Here is a 12,729-nt window from a genome sequence, read left to right as displayed (position 1 = left end):
CTTTAGGCTTTATTCACTCGGAAGTAATCAACCTTTGATCTTATCAACTGATCTGTCTTTTGCCTTCTGCAGAAGTCTTGCACTCTGATTTCTAAGTTTGCTAAACTTGAGGAGAAGCAGAGGCAACTCAACCTCGACTTGGAATTAGCCCAGCTGAATCTGAAGAAAGCTCAAGACGAAGCCGCTGGTATGGAAGGTAACTGACTGTCGACTGACTTTCAATACATTTCTTTGATCTCTTTTCTAATTTGATTGCTTCTTTAGCAGAGAAAATGAAGTTGGCTCTGGAGAAGAAGGACTCGGACCTCGCCGCCACGCAAAAAGCAGCTCAAGATAAAACTGCTCTCGCAGACCAGAAGCTTGCTTCAATCGGGACGCTGGAAGAAGAGGTGACCAAACTGAAATCTTGTCTTAATGAAGCTAACCGCGAAGTGACCAGTCTGAAGGACAAGGTCGCCCTGAATGAAAAGCTGGAGTCTGCGATCCGCAAGAGGAATGACATGGAGTCTTATCTGAGGACTCTTGCCAAGAAGCTTTATCTCACGCTGGAAGGTATTTCTTTTAATCCGACTGTGTTGATGCTTGCGATCGGATCTTGCTTGGTCGATTGACTATTTTTCGTTGCAGAATTCTGTCAAGACTTCGACGAGGAAACTGGAAGGGTCGAGACGGGTCTGGACCCTATCGCTTCTCCAGTCTGCGACGAAACTGCAATGAACGTGCTCCGACTGGAGTCCCGTATCGCCAGCGCCATAAGCTACCTCGCGCGCCTGAAGGAGGTAGTCCCCCGAATCGACTCATCGCTTTGGCCGGGGGCTACGCTTCAGAACGACTTGGAATCCTTGGTGACTCGACTGAACGAGATCCTTGACCGAGTGCAAGAATGGAAGAAATCCTCCGCCCGGTGTGGTGCTGATGTGGCGCTGTCCTTGGTGCGAGTCCATTGCAAGGAGGCTCGTGTAGACAAGCTGGCTGCGATCAAAGTTGCTAACACCAAAAAGCATGACTTCCAGTCCTTCATGGAGACTTTCATTGCTGCCGCCACTCGGATCGCTGATGGGATCGACCTGGACTCATTTGTGGCGCCTGCCAGCCCTCCTCCGGCCGAGTGAACAAACTTATGAAACTTGAATCTGCTTTAAATTTGCCTCGGAATGCCGAGTGATTGCTGTAACCGTTGAACTCCTTCGGGCTTGATGCCCGAACACTTTTGATTTGCTTCTTGGAACTTTTAGGATTTATCTAAATTTGGTTTATCTCCGAATGTGCTTGCGTTTGCCTTCGAATGGACTTTGCTCACTGCTTGGAATAGTCTTTGTGCTGGAGACGCAGCTCTGAGGGGGCAGCTCTAGTCGACCCGCGCTTCATCGTCCTCGCGGATAGGGATGGAGCGAACGTTGTATTCACGTTGTAGCTCCGAAGGAGAAGGTTGCAGTTGACCTGCACCCCGTCATCCTTGCGGATGGGGATGGAGCGGACGTTGTATTTGCGTCGTAGCTCCGAAGGGGAAGGTTGCAGTCGACCTGCACCTCGTCATCCTTGTAGATGGGGATGGAGCAGATGTTGTATTTATGCCGTAGCTCCAAAGGAGAAGGTTGCAGTCGACCTGCACCTCATCGTCCTTGCGGATACGGATGGAGCAGACGTTGTACTTGTGCCGCAGCTTCAAAGGAGAAAGTTGTAGTCGACCTGCACCTCGTCATCCTTGCGGATAGGGATATGTTTCAAACTTAGGCGAGTACTAGACTGCAACTAAGTCTCCTAGTGAGAGAACTTAGGCGAGTGCTGGACTGCAGCTAAGCCCCCGAGTGGGAGGGTTGCTCTCCACTCGGTAGGATTTTTTTAAAACTTAGGCGAGTACAGGACTGCAGCTAAGTCTCCTAGTGGGAAAACCTAGGCGAGTGCTGGACTGCAGCTAAGCCCCCGAGTGGGAGGGTTGCTCTCCACTCGGTAGGATTTCTTCAAATTTAGGAGAGTACTGGACTGCAGCTAAGTCTCCTAGTGGGAGAACTTAGGCAAGTGCTGGACTGCAGCTAAGCCCCCGAGTGGGAGGGTTGCTCTCCACTCGGTAGGATTTTTTCAAACTTAGGCGAGTACTAGCCTACAGCTAAGTCTCCTAGTGGGAGAACTTAGGCGAGTGCTGGACTGCAGCTAAGCCCCCGAGTGGGGGGGTTGCTGTCGTGGGTTTTTCACGGCAGATTTCCTTGTGAAAGGACTTAGTCATGAGGCCATCGCTACGGGTTAGCTTTAAGGGGTTTAAACCGGACAAGGGGACACGGGGAATTTTATACTAGTTCGGCCCTGTCGGTGTCAAAACCGGCGGACACGGGGAATTTTATACTACGGCCTGGATTTCCACGATCTGGCCCCGAACTTCGTCCTCAACATCTTGGCGTTTATCGTCGTGTGCGAGGCTTTCCTCCGCATCCGCCCTCATTTCGGCTTATGGCTAAAGACCTTCAACGTCAAGCCGAAGGTGGTGCACGGCAGCCAGGCGGAGTGCGGCGGTGCCATGGTTGGCAAGATGGCCAACATCCTGTGGCTCGAGGGCTCCTTTGTGGAGACCCTGAAGGGGTGGCAATTGGGGTGGTTTTACATCACCGAGCCGTGTGACCCCGAATGGGTTGCAGCCCCCGAGTTTCGGTCCGGACCCCCTACGCGGCTCACCTCCTGGAAGGAGACCGGCCTGTCGTGGGGTAAAAAAGGAGAGCTGACCGGACTCCAAACATGCATCCAAACCCTGGTGGACAAGAAGCTCAAGCTTGTCAACGTAGTCCAGGTTATGCTCATCCGCCTGATCCTCCCGTGTCAACGACGGGCCTTCAAACTGTGGGAGTTCGACCCGGCGCAGCATCAAACTCTAAACAGGCTCTTTGACACGATGTACGAAGATGCCTGGAGGGTGCTTTTCAAGGGCGTCGAGGCTCCCGCATCCGCTGCCGAGGATCACGGATTCAGTACTTAGCATCACGCTCATGCGGTAAGCTGTTTTTGTCCTTTTACAGGGTATCAGTTTTTCATAGTTTGACTCTATGCGGGATCTGAGTTCCCTTATCTTTGATAGGATTGGGTGGCGATGTCCGGATAGATCAACTGTCCGGCTCCTCTGCCCAAAGGCCCAGTGGACGCTCGTTTGGCGAACCTGCTGGTTCTGGCGCCCTATGTGGTGCCGGAGAAGAAGGCCACGAAAAGGGCCATGGGGACTCGAAAGAGTGCCCGACGCCAGGAGGTGTCGGATTCATCATTCGACGGTCCCGAAGCACCTTCCTCTCGTGAAGACGAGGAGGAAGAAGAAGAGACCTCTCCCCCTCCAGCGGGAGGAGAGAAGAAAAGGAAGGCCGCCCTCTCCGAGGAGGCCGGAGGGTCCAAGAAGGGGAAAACCCTTCCTCCGGAGTGCTCCACCGACGCCGCCGACGACGAACAGGAGTGGCAGCCCAGGGCCAAGCCCCTGGCGAAATCGTAAGTGTCCGGATACCGGAGTAATTCATAGTATTCATTTTTTGCACAGCTTTCCCTTATGTCGAATATGTTTATGCAGCCCACCCAAAGACCGGCTCGATGCATCGTCGAGCGGCTCACTGGACCCGTCGGAGGTGAACTCGCTTCCGACGGCTTCATCCCCCCGCCATGCGGACGACACCGAAGTGTTGTCCCAACAGGTTCCAAGCCAGGAGGAGGTGGTCCTGGAGGCGCCGCAAGGCGGCCTCCCGGACTCCAGGAGTAAAGGGGGTGAAACCCCCCAGGGCTCTAAGTCCGGCTTAAGGCCGGACACAGCTCCAGAATCTTCGAGGGTTCTAGAGTCCGGCGGGCGACCTCCTTCCAAGAGGAGCAAGCCTATCGTGCCGGTGACCTCCATCCAATCGGAGGCGCCGGACAATATGTTGGTGGCGCTCCAAGGTGCCTCCATCGACGAGGGGCACCGCACTATTATGAGTGCGGTGATCCAGAAAGTTCAGTCCGCCAAAAGCGGACTGACTGAAGCTTGTACAAGCCTTTTAACAGGCTTTGAGGTAAGTAAAGAATGTTCAAATAATGTTACCGCATAGACAGTAGCCCCTGATGCTCTGTTGGGTGTTCGGGAAGAAAAGCCGAATAGAGGATCAAAGAATTCGCAGGAGTCTAACAAAAGGAGTCAATATGCATATGCAGGCTTCTCTGCTAGTGTCCGCCGCACTGACTGCGGAAGTGGATGTGCTGAAGCAGAGTCTCAAGAAGTCCGAGCAAGAGCTCGGGCGTGCCAAGAAGTAGCTCGAGGAGAAGGAAGGTAAGAAATACCCTGTTTGAATATGTATATAAAAAAGGTGCAATTGCAAAAAATGACAGGATTGACATGGCTATTGTAGGGGCCACGTCTGAGGTGGCGACCCTTAGGCAAGCGCTGCTCGAGGCCGAGAAGAGTGCGTCCGTGGAGCGCACCGAGCGGGAGAGGTATGAGGCTGAGGTTGGCGAGGTGCGGCAAGAGCTCCAGGTTCTCATGAAGAAACATGAGAGTTTGGAGCTTGACTCGAAGATGCGAGCGTCCGAGCTCGCGATAGCTATAGAAAATGCCAAGTCTGCCAAGGCCGAGTCCTAGAAGACCCTCTAGGAGTTGGATAAGGTGAAGAAGATTGCGGCGGGTAAGGCATTCTTTATGCAAAGCAAACACATAAACGTGAGTTACCTGTTACTTACCCGAATCCGGAGCTCTCCAGGAGCGTTCGCAGATCTTCCCCGGAGTGTATCTGATGCCACCGCATTCTATCGAGCCAAGGAGGGCAGCTCGACGGATATGGTGTTCTGGTCTCAGTACGCTGAGGCCGGACACCCCGTGCCCCTGAGCGACCAGCTGAAGCAACTGGTCGAGCTCCACAAGGCGGCTGAACAGGCCATGAAGGGCCTCCTAGTTCGGCTGTGGCATGGAGAGGCTCTGCCTGGGAGCTATTTCGGGATGGTGCAGCGGCTGGTGGAGGCCTGTCCGAGGCTTGAAGACATCAAGCGCTCCGTCTGCATTGAAGGTGCCCGTAGGGCCCTTGCCCGTGCTAAGGTGCACTAGGGCAAGCTAGATGCGGAGAAGCTTGTGAAGGATGGGCCACCGCCAGGGAAAGAGCATCGCAAGCCCGAGAATTATTATAAGGATGTTCTGAAGGGTGCCTGCCTTGTTGCGGATGAATGTACCAAGGATGTATTTTTTGAGTAAAACCCGCTCGTGTTATCCTGTGCGCTGAAAACTTGTTCATATGTGCTAAACAATGCTACTTGAATTTAAAATATTACCTTCTGTGCGGCTGTTTATCAATACCGAGAGATGGCGAGTCGTCGGCTTCTGCCCCCATGCCGCTAGTGCTGGGGTGTTCGGGGATAAACATGGGCGCTCTTTTTCCCATATTTGGGTCCTTCGAGGGAGGCGCTCAGCCCAACGAACGAGGCAATCATACTATAATGCGTGAACACTCTCACTTAGCCATAGAATTCTATAATTTTAAATTTCGGCGAAGCCCCTAGTATTCGGAAGACCGATTTCGGGGCGCTATCCACACCTTGGCCGGACAGAGCCGACTCCTCGCCCGAAGCGGCATAAGTCTTTAGGGACTCGAAAAAACCTCTCGAACAGTGACCAGCTCTCGCTTCATCATGACAGTCAGTTTTAGCTTTCTCCACTAAGGTGCTCGGCCCAGCTCAACTGGGGCACAATCACAGTGGTTCTCCTAGTGCTACCTTAGCCGATATAGCGGAACGTAAGGCACCAAAACATAGGAGTCGGGCAAACCCAACTATTGACCCAAGACATGATTCGGAGCCGAAGCATATAATGCTATAAGTTCGGGGTGCCGCACTTGTTAAAGTGTTCGGACTTCTCACACCATGTTGAGGGGTACTGAAGCCCTTGGCATATTTTGGCCGTACCAAAGTGTACGGGTGCAACATGTCATTAAGGAACATATATATATATATATTAAAAAAGGTAATGCAAAAATAGACAAAAGCTATGCATTGTTCATTAAAATACCTGCGATCAAAGCAGAACGATACAAGTGAGGCGATAAATGAAAAGTTGGACTATTTAACATGTCTTCTTTAGGGGCAAGCTGCGGGATAGTATGCGAAACAGGTATACTGCTCGTGGTAGAGACCACCTGGGATTTCCATAATGCGGCATGGCTTGTCTGCTTCCCTGGTCCTTGCATCGTTTGTGCGGCAATTGAACTGCCGAACAAGCCTTCCGAAGAGTAGAGTCCTGGAAGTAAGAGAAAAGTATAAAAAAAGTTGGCAGCCCCTGGTGCGGTTTAAGCCGTGTTTTGGGCGTGCCGTGATGATGCCCCTCCCCCTATGCCCATGGTATTTCTAGAGTGTAGATATGTACGCGAAGTACTGGCGTCGCCTTTTTGTGGGGGTTGGGGTTGGGGCCGCATTGCTACGCCTGCTCGGAACGTGCCAGGTGGTCTTGTTGTAGGTTACTCCGGGCACGCTTGACTGTGTCCGGACGTTTAATGGACGGACTGGAGAACTGCCTGGAGAGGCTGCTTTGTACTTCCGCTGCAAGGGCCGCCGTGTGCTCCTCCGTTCGAAGGGAGCGTTTGGTGTTTCCATTGACCCGTAATTACTCCTCGAGGGCCTGGCATCTTGAGCTTAAGGTATGCGTAGTGCGGGACCGCATTGAACTTGGCGAATGCGGTTCGCCTGAGCAGTGCATGGTAGCCACTGTGGAACGGGACTATGTCGAAGATTAACTCCTCGCTTCAGAAATTATCCGGAGATCCGAAGACCACTTCAAGTGTGACTGAGCCTGTACAGCTGGCCTGTACACCTGGTATTACGCCTTTCAAGGTTGTTTTGGTGGGCTTAATCCTCGAGGGATCTATGCCCATTTTCCGCACTGTATCCTGGTAAAGCAGGTTCAGGCTACTGCCGCCGTCCATAAGGACTCTAGTGAGATGAAATCCGTCAATAATTGGGTCAAGAACCAATGCGGCGAATCCTCCATGACGGATGCTAGTGGGATGGTCTCTTCGATCAAAGGTGATCGGGAAGGAGGACCATGGGTTGAACTTTGGGGCGACTGGCTCTACCGCGTATACGTCCCTTAACGCGCGCTTCTGCTCCCTTTTGGGGACGTGGGTGGCGTATATCATGTTCACCGTCCGCACTTGTGGGGGAAAACCCTTCTGTCCATTGTTGTTCGGCGGCCGGGGCTCCTCATCGTCATCGCTATGCAACCCCTTGTCTTCATTGTCGGTGCTTAATATGCCTGCCTGCTTGAACACCCAACAGTCCCTGTTGGTGTGATTGGCCGGCTTTTCGGGGGTGCCATGTATTTGGCACAAGCGGTCGAGTATTCGGTCCAAGCAGGACGGGCCCCGGGGATTCCTTTTGAATTATTTTTTCCGCTGACCGGATTTAGAGCCTCTGAATCCGGCATTAACTGCCGTATCCTTAGCATTGTCGCCGTTGATGTGGCACTTCTGTTGGTTGCGACACGACCTGCCACTAATGTCCCTGGTGTCCGAACGACCAGGGTTCTTGGTCATATTGTTGCTACGAGCAAGCCAGCTGTCTTCTCCCGCGCAAAAGCGGGTCATGAGTGTCGTGAGTGCTGCCATAGATTTCGGCTTCTCTTGTCCTAGGTGCCGGGCAAGCCACTCGTCACGGATATTATGCTTGAAGGCTGCTAAGGCCTCTGCGTCCGGACAGTCGAGTATTTGATTTTTCTTTGTTAGTAACCGTGTCCAGAATTGCTTGGCCGATTCGTCTGGCTGCTGAATTACGTGGCTTAGGTCGTCAGCGTCTGGGGGTCGCACATAAGTGCCCTGGAAATTGTCGAGGAATGCGGCTTCCAGGTCCTCCCAACAGCTGATTGACCCTGTTGGCAGGCTGTTAAGCCACTGCCGGGCTGGTCCTTTAAGCTTGAGTGGGAGGTATTTGATGGCATGGAAATCATCGCCGCGGGCCATGTGGATATGAAGGAGATAATCCTCGATCCATACTGCGGGATCTGTTGAGCCATCATATGATTCGATGTTTACGGGTTTGAAACCCTCGGGGATTTGATGATCCATTATTTCGTCTGTGAAGCACAATGGGTGTGCGGCGCCTCTGTACTGGGCGATATCATGACGTAGCTCCAATGAGCTTTTTCTACTGTGTTCGGCCCTGCAGAATTTGTGGCCGGCGTGACGGTTGTCGCCTCGAGCCGTGGGGTGCCTATGCGATCCATAGATCAATCTTGTTTGCCTTCCCTTGTCCTCCAACATGTCTCATAAGTCCGGCGCATATTCCCGTGCCTTGGTATGGGGTGCGGCTTGGGTGGAGGGCCATGAGGCCTCTCTGTCGTGGCCACGAGGTGGCCTGTCGGCCGCGTCGAGTGCTTCCTCCTCTAATCGGGGTAGCAACCTGCGCTTCAGGTAGCACTTGGAGGGGCATTCGGGTTTATGCTCTTCGGTCGCAAGGATTTCAGTCCATCTATCGACTAGCCATCTTGATCAGCTTTAAGCTGTTGCTGTTTTTTCTTCAGGCTTCTTGCCGTGGCCATAAGCCTGCGTTGAAAACGCTCTTGTTCGACGGGATCCTCTGGCACGGCGAATTCGTTGTCGTCGAGGCTTGCCTCATCTTCGGAGGGAGGCATACAATTATTGTCCTCGACCTCTCTGTCGGCCGCTCTCTCATGAGGGCTGGTTTCTCCATCCTCCTGTGCTAAATCTTGCTCGGGGGGATGTTCTTCGGCGCTTTCCGGGGTATTATTATCTCCCGTGCTGGAATCGCCGTTTTTGTGTTGGCGGGATTTTGAGCGGCGCCGCTGACGCCGGCGCTTTTGCTGTTTCTTGGAGGGGTCATCCTCCGCTATTCCATCGCCCTCTCCCTCTTTTGGGGTGTCCACCATGTATATGTCATATGATGAGGTGGCTTTCCAGGGCCTAGTGGGCGCTGGTTCTTCATCATCTCCTTCATCGGTTTCCATACCGTCGATGTCTTCGGAGTTGAAGTCGAGCATGTCGGTTAAGTTGTCGACAGTGGCTACAAAGTGGGTGGTGGGTGGGTTTTGAATTTCTTCATCGTCCGTACCCCAACCTTGCTGACCGTAGTACGGCCAGGGCTCTCCTGACAAAGAGAGAGACTTCCGTGATTTCAGGATATCGTCGAAAGGCGAGTGCTGAAAGACGTCCGAGGCCGTGAACTCCATGATCGGTGCCCAATCGGATTCGCTCGGCAGGGGCGCGGAGGGTTCGGAGTCCGGAGAAGAATCCGGCTCCATGGAGTCACGAGTCTTGCAGAGTACGGGGCTGGTGTTCAGCTCAACCGCCATTGGGATCACAGCCCCCGAGGTGGCGTCCAACCACCCATCCTCGATCGGCGCGGTCGGCTCTGAACTAGGGGTCGGAGCCAATGCGGGTGCGGCCTCCAGGGCTCTGTTCGGCGGCAGAGCTAGATCATGCTCGTCGTGACAGTGCGGCGCGCTCGGTAGTGGTTCTAATCCGTCGAAGATCAAGTCCCCGCGGATGTCGGCCGTGTAGTTTAAACTTCCGAATCTGACCTGACGGCCAGGGGCGTAGCTTTCGATCTGCTCTAGATGGCCAAGTGAATCGGCCCGCAGTGCGAAGCCGCCAAAGACAAAGATCTGTCCGGGGAGGAAGGTCTCACCCTGGACTGCATCGCCATTGATGATCGTAGGAGCCATCAGGCCTGACGGCGACGGCACAGAGGAACTCTCAATGAAAGCACCAATGTCGGTGTCAAAACCGGCGGATCTCGGGTAGGGGGTCCCGAACTGTGCGTCTAGGCTGGATGGTAATAGGAGGCAGGGGACATGAAGTTTTACCCAGGTTCGGCCCTCTCGATGGAGGTAAAACCCTACGTCCTGCTTGATTAATATTGATGATATGGGTAGTACAAGAGTCGATCTACCACGAGATCAGAGAGGCTAAACCTTAGAAGCTAGCCTATGGTATGATTGTTGATGTGTATGTTGTCCTACGGACTTAAACCCTCCGGTTTATATAGACACGGATAGGGTTAGGGTTACATAGAGTCGGTCACAATGGTAGGAGATCTGAACATCCGTATCGCCAAGCTTGCCTTCCATGCCAAGGAAAATCCCTTCCGGACATGGGACGAAGTCTTCAATCTTGTATCTTCATAGTCCAGGAGTCCGGCTGAAGGTATAATTCGGCTATCCGAACACCCCCTAATCCAGGACTCCCTCAGGCCCCTTCAAGGAAGGTAAAAGCCTACGTCTAGTTGTGATTGGTATTGCTAGGGTTTCGAGGGCCAGGGAGCGAATCCGCTTTGTCTGGCTCTCGAGTTGTTGTTTCTAAACCGCTGTCGGGTCGTCCCTTTATATACATAGGTTGATGCCTGCCGGTTTACAGAGTCCCGAAGCCGGATCATAAACGTATCCAGTTCGGTCTCTATCCTTCCTATCTTACAATACAAGTTACATGACTAAGCCAGCTTACATTTACAGGCATTAACCCGCCTTCGGGCCTTGGGCCTCCATGAAGCGCCATCATCCTTGCATCTTTATGGGCTTCTAATCTTCAAGGAGTCAACCCGGCTACATAAGGCCGGTTTACCATCAGTAGTAGTATCCCCAACATTAGGCCCCAGATTGGTTTGAACTCGTTCATGTCAATCTTCTATAGTTAGAAAAAAATTCTTTCCTCATATCTTCACCTCGATCTTGTAAACCGCCGTGAAGTCATACTTCAAGATTATGATAAACCGTCCTGACGTCATCCATCCATTGATGTCGAAGATTACCTTCATTTAATATGTCTTCAGACATCGAGGCGACACCCTTATTAACTTATCCATTTTTGGGCTCCTCGATTCCCGCACTTGCTGTTTCATCTCTTCGCCTTATAAATAGGGACAACGGACCCCTTTTCTTTTCTTTCCTCTACCCATTCATCTCTTCTTCTTCCTCTCGACGACCTCGCACCCAAGCACCGCTGTCATCTTCGAACTCCACCTCTGCTTCGCCGTTGGCCGCTGCATCAACCTGTTCGCACTAGAGTTCCACAGTGCCCTTCCGCTGCTTCCGCCGTCGCAGTAAGTCTTTTCCCCTTTCTTTCTTAGATCCATTAGGATTTCCTTGTTCTTCTCTGTTCTTGAGGTTCATCAGAGCTTTCAGTGTTGCTCTTTCATGGCCTTTAGGTGAATACTTCAGATCTGACGTACTTCTTGCCGTAGCTAACCTTCCATTGTCACCACAAACCCTTATGCGCAAAGAACTGATCTAGTCCTTCATAAGTTGCTTCGGTTCTGCACCCCTTCTATATCCAATTATTTTTACTTTTCTATCTTATCTTAGATCCGAAAATTTCATGTCACTGTGAAATCTGTTTCTATGTCCCTATGACATCTGTTTCTCCTTACACCAACATAGGCGGTTTAACCTTGTATAAGCAGTCTATGCCATTAGCCCTGTGATAAACCGAAGGAGCATTTTACCTTCATAATTATGCTCCGGTTTAATAGTGTATGAGTAATCCCGTGCTAGTATTACCTTTTTCCCTTATTGCATTAGTCTCCGGTTTACACCATTTCACATATCAGTATGTTTCTTGCTCCCTTATCTCTTGCATATAATCATGCGTAATTTATAAACCGGCCTTGTCAGCTTGTTTTTTGCAATGGCCAAACAATTCACTGCCTGCAACTGGGTTCGTTCCCGGGTTACTGTGACTCAGTTGAATGAGATGGTTACCGTCGGCTCCCTGCCTAAGAAAACTGAAATCAAATGGCGAGTTCTAGGAACATAAAATCCTCCAACCCCCAGGCAGGGCGAGGTGGTGGTCTTTGTTGATCATATAGGTCGTGGCTTCAAACCGTCAGGGTCAAAGTTTTATCGAGATGTACTTGCCAGCTTCCAACTTCATCCGCAAGATATTGGTCCCAACTCGGTTTCCAATCTATGCAACTTCCAGGTCTTCTGTGAAGTATATTTACAAGAAGAACCAACTACAGAACTGTTCCGGGATTTCTTTCACATAAACCGGCGCACAGAGTTTGTAAATGGCCCGAACACAGAACTTGGTGGTGTCCCGATTCAAAAGCGGAAAGAAGTTGAATTTCCTCATGCCAAACATCATAGCCACCCAAAGGAATGGAACCAAACTTGGTTTTATTGTAGAGACACTTCGCCTGAAGATGAAAATCCCCTCCCTGGCTTTCGTGATCATAGACTATCCAATACTCACCCAATGCCACAACGCCTGAGCTCTTCAGAAAGGGCGAAATATGCTCCTCAACTCGCCAAACTCCGGGCCTTTATGGTGAACGGTTTAACAGGCGTGGACTTTGTACGCTGTTGGATATCCTAGAGTACCTTGCCGCTAAGCCGGCTTCCCGGTTTAATGTGTGAATATACCGGCGAGGTTGACGACCCTCAATGCCATTGCAACATCCAATTATCTGAGGAAGAAGTCACTGAAGGTGTAAAAAAGATTCTAAATGAATCAGAACTAATCTGCAGTCAAACCGGTCTGAGTCCCTTCTATGCCAAGAACAAACCGCCTGCTGTAAGCATTATACTTCCTCTTCATCTCTAATATCTTTAACTTATGCAACCTGTAACCCTTCTTCTTTATATGTAGGGTGATGACCCCTTCTGGAAACGGAAAACCGTAGAGAAAGCGGCCAAGCCGACTGGAGACAAAGCGGTCAAGCCATCCCGCCCAAAGACCAAAGCCGTAAAACGGACGTCAAAACGGAAAACGGCTGACCGGATTAATATGGAGCTTGATGATGATACTG

The sequence above is a fragment of the Triticum urartu genome, chromosome 1A, assembly GCF_056163025.1.
Source record: "Triticum urartu cultivar PI428250 chromosome 1A, HENAU_Tu73, whole genome shotgun sequence".
NCBI lineage: Eukaryota > Viridiplantae > Streptophyta > Magnoliopsida > Poales > Poaceae > Triticum > Triticum urartu.
The sequence above is the reverse complement of the archived record's forward strand: the minus strand, read 5'-3'. Positions refer to the sequence as shown.